At 40.0% G+C, this 23874-nt stretch overlaps 1 protein-coding gene and 1 pseudogene across 4 annotated transcripts in view; both read right to left on the reverse strand.

Moving 5' to 3' along the window:
- The window catches only part of MICU1 (mitochondrial calcium uptake 1), a 265614-nt gene that overhangs the window by 65230 nt on the left and 176510 nt on the right, over window positions 1–23874 (reverse strand). The window lies entirely within an intron of this gene.
- Window positions 11797–11888, reverse strand: LOC136313844 (U2 spliceosomal RNA; annotated as a pseudogene).

The following is a 23874-nucleotide window of genomic DNA, read 5'->3' on the forward strand; positions in this document are numbered from 1 at the left end:
AAAAGCATATAAAACAAAAAATTCGTGTGGTTTTTGGGGGCCAGAATGGATTAATTGTATTTCCATTAATTTAAATGGGGAACTTCAATTTGACACATGAGCAAATTGAGTCACGAGCTTGGCCATGAAACGAATTAAAACTCGTGTGTCAAGGTACCACTGTATAAGAGTTACCATTGTTTCAAATCTTTTTTTATATTATTAAATTTTTTTTAGAGTTGACATTCATTATTATATTAGTTTCAGGTGCATGACATTACATAACTTACTAAGTGATCATCCCAATAAATCAAGCACCCATCTGGCACCCTACATAGTTATTAGATTATTGACTATATTCCCTATGCTGTACTTTACATCCCCATGACTATTTTATAACTACCAATTTGTACTTCTTAATCCCTTCACCTGTTCTCTGTATCTATGAGTCTGTTTCTGTTCTGTTTATTCTTTTAGATTCAATTGTTGATAGATATGTATTTTACTCATATCTTTGATCTTTTCTTTTTTTCTTCTTCTTAAAGAAGATCCTTCAACATTTCATGTAATACTGGTTTGGTGGTGATGAACTCCTTCAGCTTTTCCTTACATGGAAAGCTCTTTATCTGTCCTTTGATTCTAAATGATAGCTTGCTGGATAGAATAATCTTTGTGGTAGGTCCTTGATTTTCATCACTTTATTTCTTGCCACTCCCTTCTGGCTTGCAACATTTCTGTTGATAAATCAGCTGACAGCCTTACAAGAGTTTGCTTGTAGGTAACTAACTACTTTTCTCCTGCTGTGTTTAAGATTCTCTCTTTGTCTTTAACCTTCTACATTTTAATTATGTGTCTTGGTGTGGGCCTCTTTGGGTTCATTTATTTGGGACTTTTTGTGCTTCCTAGACTTGTATGTCTATTTCCTTCACCAGGTTAGGGAAGTTTTCTGTGATTATTTTTACTTTTCTTTTAAAAAATTTTTATCATGTGAGAGGCAGGGAGGTGGAGAGAAATGCCACATGCGCCCTGACCGGGATCCACCCAGCAACCTCCATCGAGGGCTGATGTTTTGCCCATCTGGGGCCGCTGCAACATTGCTCAGCACCTGAGCTATTTTAGCACCTGAAGTGAGGCCATGGAGCCATGCTCAGTGCCCAGGGCCAACTTGCTCATTTGAGCTATGGCTGTGGGAGAAGAATAAAAGGGTGGGAGGGGTGGAGAAGCAGATGGTCGCTTCTCCTGTGTGCCCTGACTGGAAATTGAACCTGGGACCTCCATATACTGGGCTGATGCTCTACCACTGAGCTAACCTGCGAGGGTCATTATTTTTTCAAACAGATTTTCAATTCCTTGTTCTCTCTCTTCTCCTGGCACCCCCATGATGCAAATGTTGGTGTACTCGAAGTTGTCCCAAAGGCTCCTTACACTCATTTTTTAAATTCTTTTTTTCTTTTTGCTGTTCTGATTGGGTGTTTTTTGCTTCCTTATATTACAAATTACTGATTTGTTCTTGGCTTCATCTACTCTACTGTTGATTCCCTGTAAATTATTCATTTCTGACTGGTCCTTTTTTTATGCTGTAGAAATTCTCACCAAGTTCAGGCTGCTGCCGGTGTTCTACCCAGGGCCACCCAGCATGAGCTACAAAGCTATCTGAGATGGCTGCTACTTGTGCTAAACTTGGAAGAGGTCCTCAGGAGAAGTCTAGTTGTGAACTATGGCCTGTTGTAACTAGTGCCAGACCTGTGGCCATGAAGTGAGAGGTATGAAGCATGCAGCCAGATGCTGCTTGTTTGAGAGATTTTAGGAAAATCTAAGGCATGAACCAAGACAGGCTATTCAATGCATATGAAAAAGCCACTAGAAACAGTTTGGGTAGGCCTGAAAGTTGGGTGGGGTGATGGCCCGGGCGCTGGGGAGGCTCCATGGCCTCTGCCTCAGGCGCTAGATTGGCTCTGGTCGCAACAGAGCAATGCCCCGGAAGGGCAGAGCATTTCCCCCTGGTGGGCATGCCATGTGGAGGAGTCTGTTTGACTGCCTCCCTGTTTCCAGCTTCAGAAAAATAGAAAAAGGAAAAAAAAAATCTTTGCTACAGGAAAAATAGTATCTTATTTTAATTAATATTTCTTTTATTACTAGAGAGGCTGACCATTTTTCTAACATGTGTACTGGTTGTTTCTATTTCTTCCTGTGAATTTTTTATGTTCCTTGTCTCTCTTTAATAGAAATGCTGATATTTGTCTCAATTATAAGATTAAAAATATTTGCCCTTTATTAATATAGTAAAAAATTGTTTTTACTCTGTTTACCCATCTTTTAATTTTATGTTTCTTTTATGTATTCAAGTTTTAAATCTTTACTGTAGTGAAACGCAGGGATCCTTTTCTTTGTATATTGTTTCACTGGTTTGTGTCTAGCAACTCTTTTCTTGTTAACTAAGACGCTGATTAAGTAGTGACTTACAGTTTTTCTTTAATTTAAAGAAAGGAAATGTAACTTAAAATATGAAAACATATTTCTCAGTACCAATCAATGAAAGTGATTAAATCCTCAGAACAAAAGAACAAGTTATCTGCTAAGTTTGTTTAAAAAATGCCTCCAATCTGCTAACATTTTAACTACTCTGAATGTTTGGGAATTTAAACTAAAATGGGGTCACTTAAACCTAATTTAACAATGATATTCCTTTTATTGGGATTCAGTCCAGTTAACTTCTTTATTTTTGTTGTTTAGAGGTAGATAATTGACTATAGAGTGATGAAGAAATCAGGAATAAAACAAGAGAGTTCAGTTCCAAAGAAGGCCTAATGGGTTATTTATACTTACTTGGAAAAATTCCTGAAGTTGTTAAAGAATAATCAATCCATACTCTACCACTACTAATAGCAAACATTATAATACAGCTCTTAGTATGTGCCAGATCCTGTTCTAAGCTTTTTCCATACATTAACTCACCACATAGCATTTTGAAGTAAACAAAATTTGTGTGGTCATTTTTTCTTAAGACCTTGATCAATATGAATAAGTCTTAAACTCTGCAAAATTAACTGATATTTAATATTCTAATCTATCTATTAAGTTAATGTTTCCACATGAAATTGCTGGCTAGGGTTAGTCTCAAGCTATTTTTTCCTGTAAGATAACTTTTTTTTTTTTCCTTTTTTTTTTTTTTTTTTTCTGAAGCTGGAAACAGGGAGAGACAGTCAGACAGACTCCCGCATGCGCCCAACCGGGATCCACCCGGCACGCCCACCATGGGGCGAAGCTCTGCCCACCAAGGGGCGATGCTCTGCCCATCCTGGGCGTCGCCATGTTGCGACTAGAGCCACTCTAGTGCCTGAGGCAGAGGCCACAGAGCTATCCCCAGCGCCCAGGCCATCTTTGCTCCAATGGAGCCTCGGCTGCGGGAGGGGAAGAGAGAGACAGAGAGGAAAGCGCGGCGGAGGGGTGGAGAAGCAAATGGGCGCTTCTCCTGTGTGCCCTGGCCAGGAATCGAACCCGGGTCCTCCGCACGCTAGGCCGACGCTCTACCGCTGAGCCAACCGGCCAGGGCTAAGATAACTTTTGTAGCAAGCAGTAGATACTATCATAGCCAACTTCTGCTTTCAATAACCACTTTATTCTGAATTACAGCCTTAGTCTTATACTATATATTCCTTTGAGATTTGAGGCCCAACATTATTCAGATTTCAAGGACATTCTTCTTTTCATATGAAGTTACAGGAGTTTTGGAAATAAAAAGACTGTCAGAAAAAATTTATAAAAGCTCCAATTTTACGAGATGAGAACCAAGGGCTAATCACAGTAGGAAAGCAAAGTGCTATTTTCTCTCATCTGAGTCTTGTTTTTCTCTGATGTCATCATTTTTGTTGATAGCTCTCTAGGATCTACTGTCTAGGTCCCTGGTTGGCAAACTGCGGCTGGCGAGCCACACGCAGCTCTTTGGCCCCTTGAGTGTGGCTCTTCTACAAAATACCACATGTGGGCGCTACCTCAATGAGGAATGTACCTAACTATATAGTTTAAGTTTAAAAAATTTGGCTCTCAAAAGAAATTTCAGTCGTTGTACTGTTGATATTTGGCTCTGTTGACTAATGAGTTTGCTGACCACTGGAGGTGAACATACAACATAATGTCACATTGCTTTGTCCTAGCATTGCTGACAGTGCTCATAAGAGCTGGAGAGTCAGCTTATTTCTTACTTGTCATTTAATGATCACTATCCAAGGCTTAATGCACTGATTTTACCTAAAGGTGAGGCAAACTGTGGAAGGCTGCAGCAGCTAGTTAAAAAGCTGCTAAAAATAATGATGATAATTAAGATATATAATTTACTTTGGGCTTGGTGTATTCATGATTGATTGCTTCCTCATCATAGTAAGTTATGACGTAAATAAAAATAATACTCTCAACAAAATATTATCAAAGCAAATCCAGCAATATATAAACAGGATTATACACCACAATCAAGTCTAATTTATCCCATAAATTGAAAGGGTGGTTTAACATCTTAAAATCAATTAATATAATATACCATTAACAATAGAATAAAGGTAAAAAACTACACGATCAAAAAAAGAAAAAGTGAAGAAATTAAAAATCAATTCAAATACCCTTTTTTTTTTTTTTTTTTTTTACAGAGACAGAGAGAGAGTCAGAGAGAGAGGGATAGACAGACAGGAATGGAGAGATGAGAAGCGTCAATCATCAGTTTTTCGTTGTGGCACCTTAGTTGTTCATTGATTGCTCTCTCACATGTGCCTTGACCGTGGGGCTACAGCAGACCAAGTATCCCCTTGCTCGAGCCAGTGACCTTGGGTCCAAGCTGGTGAGCTTTGCTCAAACCAGATGAGCCCACGCTCAAGCTGGTGATCTAGGGGTCTCGAACCTGGGTCCTCCGCATCCCAGTCCAACACTCTAGCCACTGCATCACTGCCTGGTCAGGCTCAAATAGCCTTTTAAAATTAAGCTTTGTTGGGGAGAGAGGCAAAAACTTCTATCACCATGTTCATATGAGGATATGGGCAATTCCTCCCACTATCATAATAAGAGAAAACTTTCTAAGTCAGTAGGCAGTAATCACTGGCAAATGATCAGAATATCAAAATCTGCCTAATAAGAGGCAAGGAGGGTATACATTTTTAGTGGGCCCCAGCATAATGTAATATTAGCCATCAACTCACTAAAATATGCGATATAAACTCTCCCAAGCTGTGCTGATCATGTGCCTAATGTTTTTTTCATAGCAATAAAATACAAAACATAAAAGCCTCTCTACAGCAAGTAGAATCCAGTCTAAATAAATATTCAGTATTCCAAAGGAGCCTTTCATCATCTGTGACAGGGCTTGGAATACCTTCTGGCTCTAGAGAAAGACTTGTTTTATGCTAAGCATTTGTGTGTTTTTTTTTTTAATAGGCATTTTTCCTGCCTGGGATGTTGTCTCCCTTCTTATCTATCTTTACAAATCCTGGATTTCCTTAAACTTAACTTTTCTTCATGGCCTTACTGATTATTCCAAAACACTCAATTTTTCTGAATCTTCTGAGCTCTTAATAGTAGGTAAAGTCTAGCTCTCATAGAAGAACATGCTTTTCATTATATATTTTTGAATTATCTTTTATTCTTTGTAAGTGCCTATATCTCTCTCTCAAAACATATAAGCACCTTATTTCATTGTGCCTCATTTTATCGTGCTTCACAGATGCTGTGTTATTTACAAATGGAAGGCAAGCCCAGGAAAAGATGACAACTTGCTTTATTGTGAGGCTCTCTTTTATTGCAGTGGTCTGGAACTGAGCCCGCAATACCTCTGAAGTCTGCTTGTCTGCTCTTGAAGGAAGAGTCTATGCCTAGTGTTTTTTAAATACTCTTATACCCCAGAGCTGGGTCACACAGCATGTGCTCAATAAATAATTTTGGTTGACTGATTAAATGTCTGTTTCATTATAAGACTATCATCTGGAAGGAACATAAAACACCCTTTTATGTGTGTCTTTTTATTTTTATTTTTAATTTTTAAAAAAAATTTTATTTATTAATTTTAGAGAGGAGAGAGAGAGAGGGAGAGAGAGACAGAGAGAGGGGAGAGGAGCTGGAAGCATCAACTCCCATATGTGCCTTGACCAGGCAAGCCCAGGGTTTCGAACCGGCGACCTCAGCATTTCCAGGTCGACGCTTTATCCACTGTGCCATCACAGGTCAGGCCCTTTTATGTGTGTCTTATGTAGCCTATGCTCTTGAATATCTAAGAAAAAAATAAGCCATTTTTAGACCTGTTCATTATTCCCAGGGAAATAAAATACCGAAGTTGTCCTTAGAGTTTCAAAGATATGGTTAGTTGTGAGCTCTGCTATGAGGCTCCATTTGCTTCTTTAATCTGAGTCCAGTTACCCATACAATTTCTCAGTTCGCATCTAACAAACTAAAAGAAACAATAAAACGAGTAGGTAAAGCAACAGCCACAGAGGAGAGTTGTAGGCAGGCCAAAACAACTTGTATTCAGAGTCTGAAACTATGCTGGAATGATAAATTTGGGGAGAATGGCAGCATTTAAGTGAAAACCATAAAAACCCACAAATAAAGTTCCCCTCCTTCTGTCACTTGATATTAAAAAACTACCATATCAAATATTTTCAGAAAATTTAAGCCAGGGCAGATGTCAAAATTGAGACTATTTTGATTAAAACACAAGAGACCCAGCCATCTAAATTAGAAGTCTGAATTGTAGGATCTATACTTAGCTGAAAATATTTGTAGGAGTCTTTCCATTTACTCCTTACACACTAACACTCTACCCTCTGTGAAATACTTATTGCACCACTATGTACTCTGTTCTGGCTCTCTGGAAGGATTAGCGTATTCTTACTGCATCCATCCATATCAAAGATCTTGATTATTTGGGGAACATAAAGAAGCCAGTATATTACAGTAGCATTAATATAAAATTTGCAGTCAGACTGATTTGGGTTTGATTTTTCTCATCACTTACCAACTGTTATATATCCTGGGCAATCTTTGTTTTGTTTTTTTGTTTGTTTGTTTGTTTTTTCATTTTTCTGAAGCTGGAAACAGGGAGAGACAGTCAGACAGACTCCCGCATGCGCCCAACCGGGATCCACCCGGCACGCCCACCATGGGGCGATGCTCTGCCCACCAGGGGGCGATGCTCTGCCCATCCTGGGCGTCGCCATGTTGCGACCAGAGCCACTCTAGCGCCTGAGGCAGAGGCCACAGAACCATCCCCAGCGCCCGGGCCATCCTTGCTCCAATGGAGCCTCGGCTGCGGGAGGGGAAGAGAGAGACAGAGAGGAAAGCGCGGCGGAGGGGTGGAGAAGCAAATGGGCGCTTGTCTTGTGTGCCCTGGCCTGGGATCGAACCCGGGTCCTCTGCACGCTAGGCCGACGCTCTACCGCTGAGCCAACCGGCCAGGGCCCATCCTGGGCAATCTTTGTAACCTTTCCAAGCCTTAGTTCCCTCAGTTGTAAAATGGGTATAAGAACAGTACTTTCCTCTTGAGATTATTGTGAAAGTTGAGTTAGATCACCCTAATTCAGCAGTTCTCAACCTGTGGGTCAACCGACCCACAGGTTGAGAACTGCTGCCCTAATTAATCCTTTCTCTTTTATGTTTTTATTTTAAATAATTTTTTACTTCTCAATTCAGTTGCTGTACAATATTACATTAGTTTTAAGTGTACAACCCAGTGATTAGACATCTGTATAACTGACAAAATGATCACCCCAGTAAATCTAGTACCCATCTTATACCATATACAGTAATTATAATATTACTGACTAAATATTTGTACTTCTTAATCTAGTTCCATCTGGCAACCATCAAAGTGTTCTCTGCATCTATAAGTTTGTTTCTGTTCTGTTTGTTTTTTAGATTCCACATATAAGTGAAATCATCTGGCATTTGTCTTTCTGTCTGACACTCTTCATTCAGCATAATATCCTCTAGGTGCATCCATGCTGTTGCAGGTGGCAAGATTTCATTCCCCTTAATGGCCGAGTTATATTCTGTTGTACATATGCACCACCACTTCTTTATCCACTGATCTATCAATAGATACTTAGGTGGCTTCCATATCTTGGTTACTGTAAATAATGCTGCAATGAGCCTATAAATGCATATGTCTTTTCAATTTAGAGTTCTGGATTTCTTCAGATAAATACCCAGAAGTGGAATTGCTGGGTTCTCCTTTGTCTCTTATTACTGCCTTTGTTTTAAAGTCTATTTTCTTGGTACAAGTATTGCTATTCCAGCTTTTTTTTTGTTTTCATTGTCATAAATTTTTTTTTCTTTTTTTTTTTTAATTTTTTATTATTTATTTATTCATTTTTAGAGAGGAGAGGGAGAGACAGAGAGAGTTCTTTTTTCTTTTAATTTGGTGAGAGGAGGGGAGGCAGAGACAGAATCCCGCATATGCCCAGACAGGGATCCACCCTGCAAGCCCATCTGGGGCCCTTGCTCTGTTGCAACCAGAACTATTTTTTAGTGCATGAGGCGGAGGCTATGGAGCCATCCTCAGCACCCAGGGCCCACCCGCTCCAATCGAGCTATGGGCACAAAAGGGGAGAAGAGAGAGAGAGAGAGAAAGAAAGAAAAGAGAGGGGGAAGGGTGGAGAAGCCGATGGGAGCTTCTCCTGTGTGCCCTGGCCGGGAATCAAATTTGGGACTTCCACATGCTGGGCGACGCTCTACCACTGAGCAAACTAGCCAGGACCAAAATATCTTTTTCTACCTCTTTACTTTCAGTCTGTGCGTGTCTTATAATTTTCAGTGAGTCTCTTGTAGACAGCATATATAAGGGTATTGTTTTGTTATCTATTCAGTCACTGTATATCTTTTGATTGAAACATGTTATCTATTTGCATATAAATGCAAAATAAATGCTAGATATGCATTTATTGACATTTTATTGTTCATATTTTTTATCTTTTTAATTTCATCTTCTTAAAAAAAGACCCTTTAACATTTTCTGCAATACTGGCTTGGTGGTAATGAACTCCTTTAGCCTTTTTTTTGTCTGTGAAGCTCTTTACTTCTCCTTCAATTTTAAATGATAACTTTGCTGGAAAGAGTAATCTTGGCTGTAGGTCCTTGATTTTCATCACTTTAAGAATTTCTTGCTATTCCCTTTTGGCCTGCAAAGTTTCTGTTGATAAATCATCTGACAGCCTTATGCGAGCTTCCCTGTAGGTAACTAACTGCTTTTCTCTTGCTGCGTTTAAGATTCTTTCTTTGGAAATTTACTTACGATGTGTCTTGGTGGGAGCCTCTTTGGGTTTATCTTGTTGGGACTTTCTGTGCTTCCTGGACTTGTATGTTTATTTCCTTCTCCAGGCTAGGGAAGTTTTCTGTCATTTTTTTCAAATAGGTTTCCAATTCCTTGCTCTCTCTCTTTTCTCCTTCTGGCACCACCAAAACAAGAATGTTGGTTTGCTTGAAGTTGTCCCAGAGGATCCTTAAACTGTCCTCATTTTTTTGGATTCTATTTTCTTTTAGCTGTTCTGATTGGGTGTTATGTGCCTCCTTATTTTGCAAATTGCTAATTTGATCATCTGCTTTATCTACTGATTACTGGTAATGTAATCTTCATTTTAGTTATCGTATTTTTCATTTCCAACTGGCTCTCTTTTATGTTTTCTACCTTCATTTTTATGTTTCCTATCTCGTTGTTGAAGATCTCACTAAGTTGATCTATTCTTTCTCTAAATTCACTGAGCATACCTATAACTAGTGTTTTGAACTCCTCATCTGGTAGATTGTCTCCATTTTGTTGAGTTCTTTTCCTGGAGTTTTGTTCTGTTTTCATTTGGGAAATGTTTTTTCCCCCCATCATGGCTGCCTCTGTGTTTGTTTCTATGCATTAGGCAGAGCTGCTACATCTTCCAGTCTTCACAGAGTGGCCTCATGTAGTAAGTATCCAGTGAAGCCCAGTGGTACAGCCTCTTCAGTCACCCCATTGGGGTGCTCCAGGTGCACTCTGCTTTTTCAGTTGAGCTTTGATTGTAGGAATGTCAATGGGAGGAATTTTCCTGCAGGCTGACTGGCTGTGAGGACTGGCTACAACCACTGTGGAGGATGACTGTGCAGTGGCTGACCCCATGGAGTGGGACTCACTTCAGTAGGGCTCTGGTGCCCAATGAGTTCACCACTTGAGTGTGTCCCTTGTGGAGGAAGTTGACTGGTGCTTCAATGTAATCTGAAGCTGTCCACTGGGTGCACTGGCTCTGGAGCCTCCCGAGAGGTACAGGACAAGGTGAGCTGCTGCCTGTGCTCTGCCCTGGGCCACTTGACACAAGCTACAAAGTGATCTGCAGATGGCTGCTATGTGTGCTGTGCTTGTAGGTGCCCAGGAGAGGCCGAGCTATAAACCAAATCTGGCTGCTGCCAGGCCTGGAGCCACTTAGCAAGAAGTAAGGGCATGCTGAGGCCAGGTGCTGCTTGTTTGAGAGATTTTAGGAAAGTCTATAGCATGAGCCAACACATGCCATTTGTATGGAAAAGCCACTGGAAACAGCTTCGGTGGGCCCACGAGTTTGGTGGGGTGGGGTCTCAGGGATCACCAGGTTAGAGAAGACAGTGTGAGCCAGGTTGATGAAGACTCAGATATGGTGCCCGCCTCCTGACTCTGTGGGTTAGGGCTTAGCAAAGTCTGGTGCCAGTACTTCTGTCTGGGAGAAAGCTGCCCCTCCAGCTCTCATGCTAATGTCAGACAACTCAGTTCCTCTCTGTGACTCTCTTATGCTTTTCAAGCTGCTGTCCCAGAGATGAAACTAGAGTGAGTACAACTAAGTCCCTGCATAGGCCCTTTAAGAGAAATGCCTGGGACTCCAGCACCCCTCTGTCTCATTCAGCCACAATCCCTGCTGGTTATTACGTCCAGAAATTATATTGATAGTAACTTCTCTTCCTCACACTAGAACCCTGGGCTGTGGGGCCTAGTGTGAATCTGGGACCCGGTGCTCTTCAGGGGGGCCCTCTGTAGCCAAGATATGTCTCCTGACTACATGTGGGTGTGGAACCAGCACCTCCGTATCTCTGCCCCTCCTACTTGTCTCATCGTGGCTTCTTCTTTATATCCTTAGTGGCAGGACTTCTGTTCAGCTAGATTTTGGAAAGTTCTGAATGATGGCTGTTCTGTCATTTAGTTGTAATTTTGATGTGATTATGGGAAGTGGTGAGTACCACATTTACCTATTTCACCATCTTGCCTGGAAGCCTAATCTTTTCTAAGATGTATTTACTTACTTATATTTTATTTATTAATTTATTTTTAGATTTTATTTATTGCTTTCAGAGAGGAGAGAGGGAAAGGGGTGGGGGAAGAGCATCAACTCACACAAGTAGTTGCTTCTCCTATGTCCCTTGACCAGGCATACCTGGGGTTTAACTGGTAATCTCAGCACTCTAGGTTGATGCTTTATCTACCGTACCACCACAGGTCAGGCCTTGTATTTTAATATCTCTGAAATCAATATGCTTCTTATAATTGCTGTTGGCTAGGCAGAGTCCTGATGTCACTGCCTGTACAAGTATATCAAAGCTTGCAGAATGGGTGTCAGTGGCTTAAAAGAAAACCTCAGATAATAGTGGAGTATTCCCTTAAGAAATGCTGCATTACCAATGTTCTTGATGGCTCAAAGAACACTATTGTGTGAAAGAATACAGACATTCATGACTCTGAGTCAAAAAGAAATTCAAGAGAGCTGGATATAGAATATGAAGGAATTTTAGACCAATTTATTTTGCTTATAATTTTGTTTTATGTATATACAAGAATGACATAAAAAAACTCTAAGCTTGAAGGAGTATTTGAATAGGTATTAACTATTTTTAGTTTAAACTGATAAGAACAGATACTACACTTGATCTTAGCCAAAAGGCCAAGAAGCGATTTAACTATTTTTAGTTTAAAGAAAGCGTTTTTTTTTTTTTTAAGCTTGAGAGAGAGAGACAGACAAAAAGGGAGAGAGATGAGAAGCATCAACTTGTAGTTGCGGCACTTTAGTTGTTCACTGATTGCTTCTCGTACGTGTCTTGACTAGGGAGCTCCAGCCAAGCCAGAGACCATGGGCTCAAGCCAGTGACCATGGGATCATGTCGATGATCCCACACTAAAGCTGGCGACCCCTTGGCTCAAGCTAGTAAGTCTGTGCTCAAGTTGGTGACTTTGGGGTTTCAAACCTGAAACCTCAGCATCCCAGGTCAATGCTCTATCCACTGTGCCAGCACAGGTCAGGCCACAGACTCATTTTTGTCACGGTTTACTTCACAGTATTTTTTTCTTCCTATTGGTACATAAAATAATGGTGTACCTTACCAGTGTCTGTGTTTTAGGTACAATAAAATATGATAGTACAATGCCTGGCACATAAAAAGCTCAGTAAATGTTAGCTGCTATTAAGAATAGTAGTATTCTTACTACTCAGCCATAAGAAATGATGACATCGGAACATTTACAGCAAAATGGTGGGATCTTGATAACATGATACGAAGCGAAATAAGTAAATCAGAAAAAACCAGGAACTGCATTATTCCATACGTAGGTGGGACATAAAAGTGAAACTAAGAGACATTGATAAGAGTGTGGTGGTTACGGGGGAGAGGGGGGAATGGGAGAGGGAAAGGGGGAGGGGGAGGGACACAAAGAAAACAAGATAGAAGGTGACAGAGGACAATCTGACTTTGGGTGATGGGTATACAACATAATTGAATGACAAGATAACCTGGACTTGTTATCTTTGAATATATATATCCTGATTTATTGATGTCACCCCATTAAAAAAATAAAATTATTAAAAAAAAAAAAGAATAGTAGTATTCTTAACAACAAACATTGGCTACAAATAATAATTTGGGGGTCACACTTGGCTTCTGTAATCTTTGACTGTTCAAAGGGAAACAAATTTTGTCCTCTACAAAGACAATACAGAAACAAATTGATAAAGGAAAGAAAAACTATAAATAATTCTCTTAACTCTCTCCTTTCTACTCTTCACATGAATATTCCACATGTTTAGAGAAGAGAAAGAAAAGAGGCAAGAGGGGAACTATGCTTGGGGCAAGGGAGGAATTATATTCAATACTTGGGGCAAGGGAAGTTGAATTATAAACTCTCTTTATGTATAACAAACAGACTTAGGCAAAAATGTATGAAAATAGAAGTGGTAAGAATAAATTAAGCCCTGGCTATATGGCTCAGTGGTAAAGTATGGTCCTGGTGTGCTGAGGTCATGGGTTCAATCCCTAGTTGAGGCATGTAGGAGAAGCAATCAATGAGTACACAACTAAGACAACTAAGCGGAACAACTAATGGAATGGCAAGTTAATGCTTCTCTCCCTGCCCCCTCTCAAATCAATGGGAAAAAAAATTATAAGCCATGCCCTGGCTGCATAGATCAGTTGGTTAGAGCATCATCCTGATACACCAAGATTGTAGGTTTGATCCCTGGTCAGGACACATACAAGAATGCATAAATAGGCCATGGCTGGTTTGCTCAGTGGCCTGGCATGTGGACATCCCAGATTTGATCCCCAGTCATGGCACACATGAGAAGCGACCATCTGCTTCTCTTCCCCTCTCCCTCCCCCTTCCCTCTCTTTTCTCCTCCCGCAGCCAGTGGTTTGACTGGCAAGTGTCAGCCTCAGGCGCTGAGGATAGCTCCGTTGATTAGAAGCATCAGCCCCAAATGGGGGCTGCCAGGTGGATCTCAGTCAGAGTGATGTAGGAGTAGGTCTCCCCTCCTCTCACTTAAAAAAAAAAATCATAAACAAGTGGAGCAACAAATTGATGTTTCTCTCTCGCACTCCCTTCCCCTCTCTCTCAAATCAATCAATAAATATATTTTTAAAAAGAATAAATTATAAGCCCTGCATTACTATGTACAAGACACAAACAAATGGGCTAAGGGATTAATGTACACAATGCTTCCTAGTCACTCTCATATTTGAGTCTCATAATTATCTTTGACACAGGTGTAATAACTGTTGCCTCCATTCAAATAAGAGGACCTGAGATTTGAAGAATTAATGGGACAAAGACCACAAGAGTCTGATGGGTTATAAAATTACCTGACATAGAGTGATGCCATAGGAATAGTGGCATGAGGTGTGTATTCCTGACATGATTACAGTCATGATAAAATCACATAATATTGTTTCTACAAATGAATGATTTAGCAAGCTCATGACTAGAGGCTGACTTTAAGATCATATAAATATACATATTCCTTCCTAATAAATACAACCCTCCGCCCCACAAAAGAAAACATAGGTAAAAAATAGTTATCACTTGTCTGGCCTTGGTAGTACAGTGGATAGAGCACTGACCTGGAATGTTGAGGCTGCTGGTTCAAAACCCTGGGTTTGCCCAGTCTAGGCACATGACAAGCAATCAATAAACAACTGAAATGAAGTTACTATGTGTTGATACTTCTCACTGCCCCCCCACATAAAATCAACAAATATTTATTTATTAATGTTTATTCTATTGATTTTAGAGACAGGAAAGGAGAGAGAGAGAGAGAGAGAGAGACAGGAACATCTGTTCTGGTATGTGCCCTCACTAGGAATCGAACTGGCAACCTTTGTACTTCGGGATGATGCTCTAACTAATCAACAAAGCTATCTTGCCAGAGCAATAAATAAAATCTTTTAAAAAATAGTTATTGCTTGATATTTTCCATAGGAACAATGTCTCAAATGCAAGATATGAAAAAGTCAATTGTGGCTCAGTTAGAATAAAAACTGTGTTCAAGAAATCTATCACGACAATTTTCTCTATGCTTTACAAAAGCTAGATAGTTTAACTGAGAGAAACATAGGTCTATTATACTAGAACAATAAAACTATTAAGGTTATTTCTATTTTTACCCAAATATATTGAGCTAAATATGAAGTTGTATATTTTCAAATCTCTACCTTATTAAGAAAACAATAAAAAACTTAGTTTGAGGGCATTATCTTTAAAAATGGTAATATATTCTATTCTTTGGTGTTCAGACCTCAAATCTTAGTTTATCTGACTTGAAATCACTGACTCTTTTTTGACTGGCTTAATCTGATCACCCATTTTACTTCTGACCATTCAGGAAGCCACTGTATAGGCAATGAGTTCATGCTCATTAGCTACTATGGAACTGATTAATATATATTTTTTAATACACTCACAATTACGTTGAAAACTGACAATTTTTTTAGGACAGAAATTGGAGAGCTAGACAGTGAAATACACTACACAGAAATTAGAATGTAGGTTAAGCTGACTGACAAGCAGACGATAAATGCAGGAAAGAGTAGGAGGTGGAAGTTTAGAAATATGCAGCTCACTGAAGCTTTAATACAGAGAGCGGAAGAAATGATAAGATGATGAGTCCAAACACAGGCAGATGAAAGGCAAAGTTATCTAAAAGACAAGATCACGTAAGAATCTTCTTCTTTCCTTCTTTCATAAAAAAAAAGAGAGAGAGAATGAAAAGGACAGAAAAGAAAGAAAACATGTTTTTCCCTGAGAATAGTAAAATGAAGAAAGTCATTGAGTTTTGTTTTTTTTAAATACTGACAATGGTGAAAAACACAAGGAAAGAGAACATGCTTTCTATTTCTATTGTATTCAAGGTTAACAATAAGTTCAGCTGTCTCTGGCTGGCGAATTAAGTGTTTTCGAGTTCCAAAGAGAAACATCGAGTGAGGTTATATGTGAAATCCTTTAGTAATGAAGTTTATTTTTGTTTTTTAAGTCACCAAGCTCATTAAAATTGTTTTTCTGAAATGTTAGTTTTTCATTTTTTTAAAAGCAATTTGAGATACCAAAGATAGGTTTCAATTATGTAGTAGCCTCTGTTTTTAAAAAGAGCTAATTAGATGTTTCATGCTTAAGCATATGGGTTCTTCAACATGGCAATTATTTAGAATAGTCTAAACAAACTATAATACTCTATAAGGCACCTGCAATTCATCTGAAGTTCACTCATTTTCTATATGGATTCAGTGATCACACAATCTTCTTCCATAAAGTCTGAGCATTTTTTGAGATTATTTTTAGATTTTCTAGTTGTAGTAAGGCTTCTGTTTAGTTGTACATAATGGAAGCCAACTCAAGCTAGCTTTAGCAGGAAAGAAATTTAGGAACCCCAGGAGACAAAGGCAGCTCATAGATGGGAAAGGTCTGAGCTCAGGAATTGACAGTGGGCAGTGCTCTCATTTCTGTGAGGCTGCTTCAGTCCGTTTTCTGTTAGCCTTTCTTCCTCTGTGCTTCATGGATCCACATAGTGGGCAGACATGATTACCCCGGAGTTCTGGAGTTCACATGTTATAGTTTAATTACCAGAAGAGACCAACTGTCTCTAGTCCAAATTTCAGATTTTCTTTTTTTTTATATATATTTTTCTGAAGTTAGAAGCAGGGAGGTAGAGACAGACTCCCGCATGCACCCCGACTGGGATCCATCTGGCACGCCCACTAGAGGGCAATGCTCTGCCCATCTGGGGCGTTGCTCTATTGCAACCGGAGCCATTCAAGTGTCTGAGGTGGAGGCCATGGAGCCATCATTGGCTCCCAGGCCAACTTTGCTCCAATGGAGCCTTGGCTGTGGGAGGGGAAGAGAGAGAAAGAAAGGGGAGGGGGAAAGGTGGAGAAGCAGATGGGTACCTCTTCTCTGTGCCCTGACCAGGGATCAAACCCAGGACATCCACACGCTGGGCTGATGCTCTACCACTGAGCCAACCAGACAGGGCCAAATTTCAGATTTTCTATGGAGAAATTCTGATTGGCCCATCTGGGATGGGTGTCCATTCCTGATCCAAATAGCTAAGAGAGGGGAAAGAAAGGGTGATGGGAGGGAATGCAAGGGAAAGGCATAAAGTACAAATATGGCTTCCAGAAGCCCAACCTGTGTTTGAGAGGTAGAGTGGGACAAATCTTGGAGAAGAGGAAATGGCTGGAAGTTAAGTAGATAAGCCCAAAAGGTGCCTAACACACTAACCTGTAACGATGCCACTGAGAAAGAGAGGGTGTGTGCATGCATGTGTGCCTTTACCAGGCTTTTGCCTACATCTGATAAAGTATTTACTAATTCAGCACTATATCCTGAGCATCTGTATTGTGTTGGGTACTATGCCAGGACTAAGGAAAAAATGATGAGCTCAAATACTCTCTCAAAAGTTCTCAAGACATGTTTAGAGACATGCATAATCAGACGGTGATGTAATGAAATAAACTGAAGAAAAAGCAACCTGGCTGGTTGGCTCAGTGGTAGAGCATCAGTGTAGCATGTGGATGTCCTGGGTTCAATCTCTGGTCAGGGCACACAGGAGAAGTGATCATCTGCTTCTCCACCCCTCCCCCTTCTCACTTCTCTCTCTCTCTCTTCTTCTCCTGCAGCCATGGCTTGATTGGAGTAAGTTGGTCCTGGGTGCTGAGGATGACTCTATGGTCTCTGCCTCAGGTGCTAAGAAGAGCTCGATTGCCAAGCAATGGACAGAGCATTGTCCCCTAACCGGCTTGCCAGGTGGATCCTGGTTGGGGCACATGCGGGAGTCTGTCTCTGCTTCCTGGAGTCTCAATTAAAAAAAAAAAGCACGGAGTACTTTGAAAATCTGTAACATTAAAATGTGGTCTAATTTGGGGTGAGGAGAAGGAGAAGCAGGAAATGCCTCCTGTATGTGAGGTGTAACTGAGCTCTGAGGAATAAGAAGTAGGTAACTGGGGGAAGAGAGAGTGTTCTTAGGAAGAGCAAAGGTTCTTTGGGTGGAAGAGTGATGGCATGAGATGGATCTGGAGGAGGAGGCCGAGGTGAAATTACACAGAACTTATGGGTATGGGTGTAAGTCTTTATTCTAAGAACAACGAAGAAGGAAAGAGTGGTTACAGTAAAACTAGTTACGAGGCATGTGAAGTAATCTAGGCAAAAGATAACTAGTTTAGAATGGTAGTAGAGATGGACAGAAGTGGTCAGATGAGATATAACTGACAATGATTATGGGAGTGGGTGTGATCAATATATCTGTGCTTAATAGGTTCTTTTCTGCTTCACATACATTTCTCTGCATGTGACTCTAGCTACCTGCAAAGCCTGTGGCTGCGGGCTTTCTTGCTGCTAACCCTAAGTTACTGAAATGAACCTCTTTTCTGCCTGGCAGATCTTCTTCGTCTTGCTGGTGTTAGCAAAATGTTCTTAGGTTTGAAATTATACTTCCTTAAGTCTTTAAATTGCTTTTAATATTTTCATTTCTTGGGTTCCTGTCAGACTTGCAACACTTGCTACATCAATGTGAATGGCTAATATAAGGTAACAGGGCAGTGGCAACTATTAAAGAAGCTGTTCCCATGATCTTTGGTAGCTCCCAAAGACAGTACAGATCCCCTACTTTTAAGATTTAAAGAGCCAGAGGTAACACAGAAGACAAAGAAAGAAATTAATATTAGTTGTTCATTTTCTACCCCTTTACTACAATTCAAATATCCCACCTCTTCCCCTCTAGCTGTAAAGTACCTTGGAGGCAACAATAACCTCAAATTACCTAAGGAGGATATATGCTGTCCATGCCTTTGCAATTCCAGGGAAAACTGCCACAAGGTCAAATTACCGCTGTTTTCAGCATGAAGGCAAACAAGAAGTTAATCAGTGTTTTAGATAACAGCCAACAATTGAATACACTGAAGTTATGCCACCATGGTTAACATAATGAAGAAAATTGCACATACTCCTGTCACATACCAGCAGATAGAGGTAGGTATTTCAAATATTTCAAGCTATCTACTAACTAGGGTTTGACCCATACTACTTTACAGCCTAGCAATACTTATTTATTAAAAATCACATAACTTTTACTCTGCTCTGAGAATCTGAGCCCTCTAGCAGACAGACGTGGTCACTACTGAAAAACCTGAGTGGGAAGGCGAGTCTTTTTGCATAACCTCTATAAACACAGGTTAGGAAGTGGAAGGCTATATCCCATTATGCCAGTTTGAAATTAATTATGCTCACTAGGCAGAACAGGTCCAGTTGACAAAGGCTTTTGTAGGACTGCAGTTCTGGTGACATTGTGACACAACCTCAGAACAGACAGCGAGAACCATCCATCTAAGCTGCTCCTGGACTCTAGTCCCTTAAAAACTGTGTGATATAATAAATGTTTGTTGTTTTAAGTTGCTAAGTTTTGGGGTAATTTCTTATGCAACTAACTAAGACAGAGTTGTAATGCTCTAATTTGGAGGGAATGGGTTAGAAACTATCTACTTTGAAGAACCACTAGATCCTAAGCAAGGAATCTCACTAGCAGTGGTAGCAACACTTACACCAGAGCTAAAGTCACAGCATAAGACATATTGACTTGGACAAGAACAACTGTTAAATTAACCCTATTAACAGTGATTTATCTAAAAAAAAAACCTCAATCACAATGATTTATCACAAATGTCATTTTGTTAGAGAGAGAAAGAGAGAGATAGAGACAGAGAGAGAGAGAGAAAAACAGTTACTACTACAACAATAAAAATCACCAGCCTGACCAGGCGGTGGCGCAGTGGATAGAGCGTCGGACTGGGATGCAGAGGACCCAGGTTCGAGACCCTGAGGTTGCCAGCTTGAGTGCGGGCTCATCTGGTTTGAGAAAAAGCTCACTAGCTTGGACCCAAGGTCTATGGCTCAAGCAAGGGGTTACTCTGTCTGCTGAAGGCCCGCGGTCAAGGCACATATGAGAAAGCAATCAATGAACAACTAAGGAGTTGCAACGCGCAACGAAAAACTAATGATTGATGCTTCTCATCTCTCCATTCCTGTCTGTCTGTCCCTCTCTCTGTCTCTGTAAAGAAAAAGAAAACAACCACCAGATAGGGGAAGGGGAAGGAAACACCACTATAGCAAAGGAGATGCTTCCAGAATTTCAGTTTGCACTCTGCCAACCTTAATAGCACAGAAAATCTATGAAAACAATTTCTATATTAGAAGGAAAATAATAGTGTATTAATATTCTCAGCAATTATGACAGCAATAACTTTTTATTAATGGTTCTGTATATGATGTCCAGTAAAGAGAAGGTGGCCAATCCTATGGTCAAGGAAACTACTTCAGTTCCTCAGCTTCTGGCATCATGCTCCACAAATGTATCTACATGGAAATCTGAAAAATATTATCAAACACTTCACTGAATAATTATCTTCTAGCACAATGAAGACCTCCCTTATTTTTCTAGTTGGATATACTAGAACTGTGTGATGTAATAAATGTTTGGGACTGATTTGGGATTAAAAAGCTAATCAACATAATGATTTTTTTTTTCTGTGATAGAGAAAGAGAGAGTCAGAGAGAGAAACAGATAGGGACAGACAGACAGGAAAGGAGAGAAATGAAAAGCATCATTTTTTTGTTGCGGCACCTTAGTTGCTCACTGATTGCTTTCTCATATGCACCTTGACTGGGAAGCTACAGCAGACTGAGTGACCCCTTGCTCGAGCCAGCGACCTTGGGCTCAAGCTGGTAAGCTTTGCTCAAACTAGATGAGCCTGCACTCAAACTGGCAACCTCGGGGTCTCGAACCTGGGTCCTCCACATCTCAGTTTGACGCTCTATCCACTGTGCCACTGCCTGGTCAGGCAACATAATGATTTTAAGACTGGCAATATTCTGAATCTTTTCAAACATTAAAGGCTAAAAAGATGCAAAATAATATCAAGATGGGCCACTGGACAGACATGTCAGGAAGCACAGATGACCGACTTCCCTTAGCACCCTTTCTGAAAATGAACCCAGTGCAGGAGACATCTGCAGTCTCTGGGAAGGTGCCCTGTGGAGCAGTCCGATGTTGAACACCGAAACCACAAATGGATGACTATGAATGAACAAACCCTCCTAGAGTGCATGATGGGTACCAGGCATTGCACTTTCTTACCTCAGGAAGTCCTTGTAACTCTGTGAGGCAGATATTATCTCAATTGTACATATGAGGAAATTAAAGCTCCCAGGATCAAAGTCATCAATTTCAAATTCAGATGGCTTTTTAAAGAGTTCAAATAACAGTACTGTTTGTATACTGACTATCCCTTTGACAAATACTTGTTGTGTAACCTATTCTGTGCATACCTCCACTATTGTGCTTTTCTCTCTGTAATCACTGCAATCATTTCCATCATTTTAATAACTGTCTAATTTTCCCGTCTAACTCCTTAAATCCAGGAGCCACGGTCTACTTGCTTTTGTATATCCAGTATCTAACACAATGCTTGGCACATGCCCAAACACTCAACAGCTTTAATTTATTAGTCAAAAAAGTAGCTAAGTTTTACACTTTTGGCTTTTCTTTATTATTCTCTTAGGTAGATAGGCTACCAGATCTCAAGGAAAGAGTGATAAAGAAAAGGGACACCCCCCTAAATTTTTTTTGGCATCATTTTATTTAAAGAGGCTTTTATTAATGCTAAAAATTCATTGATGCAGTTTATAGTTCATTAGTCCAAGTAGCTTAAATAAGAAAAACCATTTATGCTAATGTGCTGTATATTGATACAAAACCAACAACGAGAACCTGGGTGGGGAGGCTGTGAAGGCATTCTGTTAGAATAAGAAAAGTGAGAAACGGAAGAGACTTAACAGAAATCATTAATGCGCTGCTAACTGAATTCATAGGATAGTAACTTGAAGTAACACATGACCCTCTAAGGTAGCATCTGCCCAGAGTCTGAATTCAACAGGCTGCAATGCATTATTTATTCACAAATTAGTGCAGAGCTGGCTCTGGTCCCAGAGACACTGTCTAGATTCCCAAGACTCTGAAGGCTTTATGGCAGGCTAGAGACTAAAGCTATTTTTTAAAAGTTGTTTTCTCTAAGAAAAGAAAAAAAAAAAAAGATCTACCAGAGCTATGTAGTTGAGGCTGAATTAGTTATAAGAAAGGAAAAAAGAAAAACAACAAACAAGCTTCTTTTCACTCATTAGCACAATTGTTATTCTTTATAGCCCCTTTCTTTATTGTAAAATGTCCATAAATCCCCAAGACCATAATTCTGAAGGGCATCTGCCATTAAAGGTGGCTGTAGAAGGGATAAAAATGCAAAGACCTACTCAGATGCCTTATATATAATTTATTTAACTTTATTGTAAGTCTGATTTAGAGTCAAATTTGATCTGCCTATAGGCCCAGCTAGCTCTTAGAGAAATCTAGGGCAAGCTTCTCTTCTCTTATCCTGCCCTCTGCTCTTCATCTGTTTCTTTTTTTCTTTTTATTGAATGTATTGGACTGACACTGGTTAACAAAATTATACAGGTTTCAGGTGCACAGTTCCACAACACATCATCTGTACATTATATTGTGTGTTCACCACTCCAGTCAGGTCTCCTTCCATCACTCTTTATCCCCCTCTACCACCCCACCTCTCCCCTAGCAATCACCACACTGTCTGTGACCATAAGTCTTTTTTTCTTTTTTGCTTAATCCTTCTACCCATGCCCCCCCACCAGTCCCCAACCCTCCCTGACAGCTGTCAGCCTGCTCTCTATCTATGAGTCTGTCTCTATTTTGCTTGTTAGTTCATTCTGTTCATTAGATTCCACATATGAGTAAAATCATATGGTACCTGTCTTTCTCTGACTGGTTTATTTCACTTAGCATAATGCTCTCCAGGTTCAAGCTATTGCAAAAGGTAAGATTTCCTTCCTTTTTATGGCTACATAGTATTCCACTATGTAAATGTACCACAGCTTTTTTTATTCACTTATCTAATGATGAGGACATGGGCTGTTTCCAAATCTTGACTATTATAAAACACACTGCAATGAACATAGGGGTGCATATATTCTTCTGAATTAGTGTTGCATGTTTCTTCTTCTTTTTATTTTTATTCAGTGAGAGGAGGGGAGGCAGAAGCAGACTCCTGCACGTGCCCCAACCGGGATCCACCTGGCAAGCCCACTAGGGGGCAATGTTCTGCCCATCTGGGGTTGCTCCATTGCTCAGCAACTGAGCTTTTCTTAGCACTGAGGTGGAGGCCATGAAGCCATCCTCAGCACCTGAGGCCAACTTGCTCAAACCAATCAAGCCATGGCTGTGGGAGAGGAAGAGAGAGAGGAAGAGAGAAAAAGACAGAAAAAGTAGGGGGAGGAGTGAGAAGCAGATGGTTGCTTCTCCTCTGTGTCCTGACTGGGAATTGAACCCGGGACATCCACACACCAAGTTGATGCTCTACCACTGAGGCAACCAGCCAGAACTTGTTAAAATACTTGATATGACTAAAGATCTACGTCCATAGACTGCTGCAGCTAGAATAGTAGGTATAAACAATGAACTATAAACCCACAATGATCTTCTTCTATAATACTTTTCATTTTAATGTATTGCAGCCAACGGTATCCTATGTTAAATATCCTGTTGTGTGTTCGAATAAAAAAATTATTGTTGTGTTCTGAATTCCAAATAATTGACCGTTGAATTTTTGATAGCTTGGTACACAGCTGATTCATAGATTGAGAAGTACCTGTTTTATTAAAGAATGGTTGATAAGACTATTTGAATGACAGAGTGAGAAAAAATTTCCACTGGAAAAAGACTAAATCTTCATGACTTATTCATGATTTTCTTTTCCTTATGGCCAGTTTAAAATTAACTTAGAATGTAAAGTTAAAGATATTTGATGACGGGAAAATCCTGGAGATGGTCAAGTATTTCAGAAGTATCACTAATATATCATTTATTTTGGAACTGCAAAGCCATCTGGAAATCAAAGAAAAATATCAATCTGTAACAGTTTTCTGTGCTTTTATGATCAATCAGGAAGATCAGATTCAGAAGTGCTGATTAATGCCTTTTAAAAACCATACCAAGATCAATATTTTGAGAAACAAAGTACTCCTAAAACGTTTTCCTTCATTCTCCAAAAGATATGAAACAA

Source organism: Saccopteryx bilineata, chromosome 9 (genome assembly GCF_036850765.1).
Source record: "Saccopteryx bilineata isolate mSacBil1 chromosome 9, mSacBil1_pri_phased_curated, whole genome shotgun sequence".
Lineage (NCBI taxonomy): Eukaryota > Metazoa > Chordata > Mammalia > Chiroptera > Emballonuridae > Saccopteryx > Saccopteryx bilineata.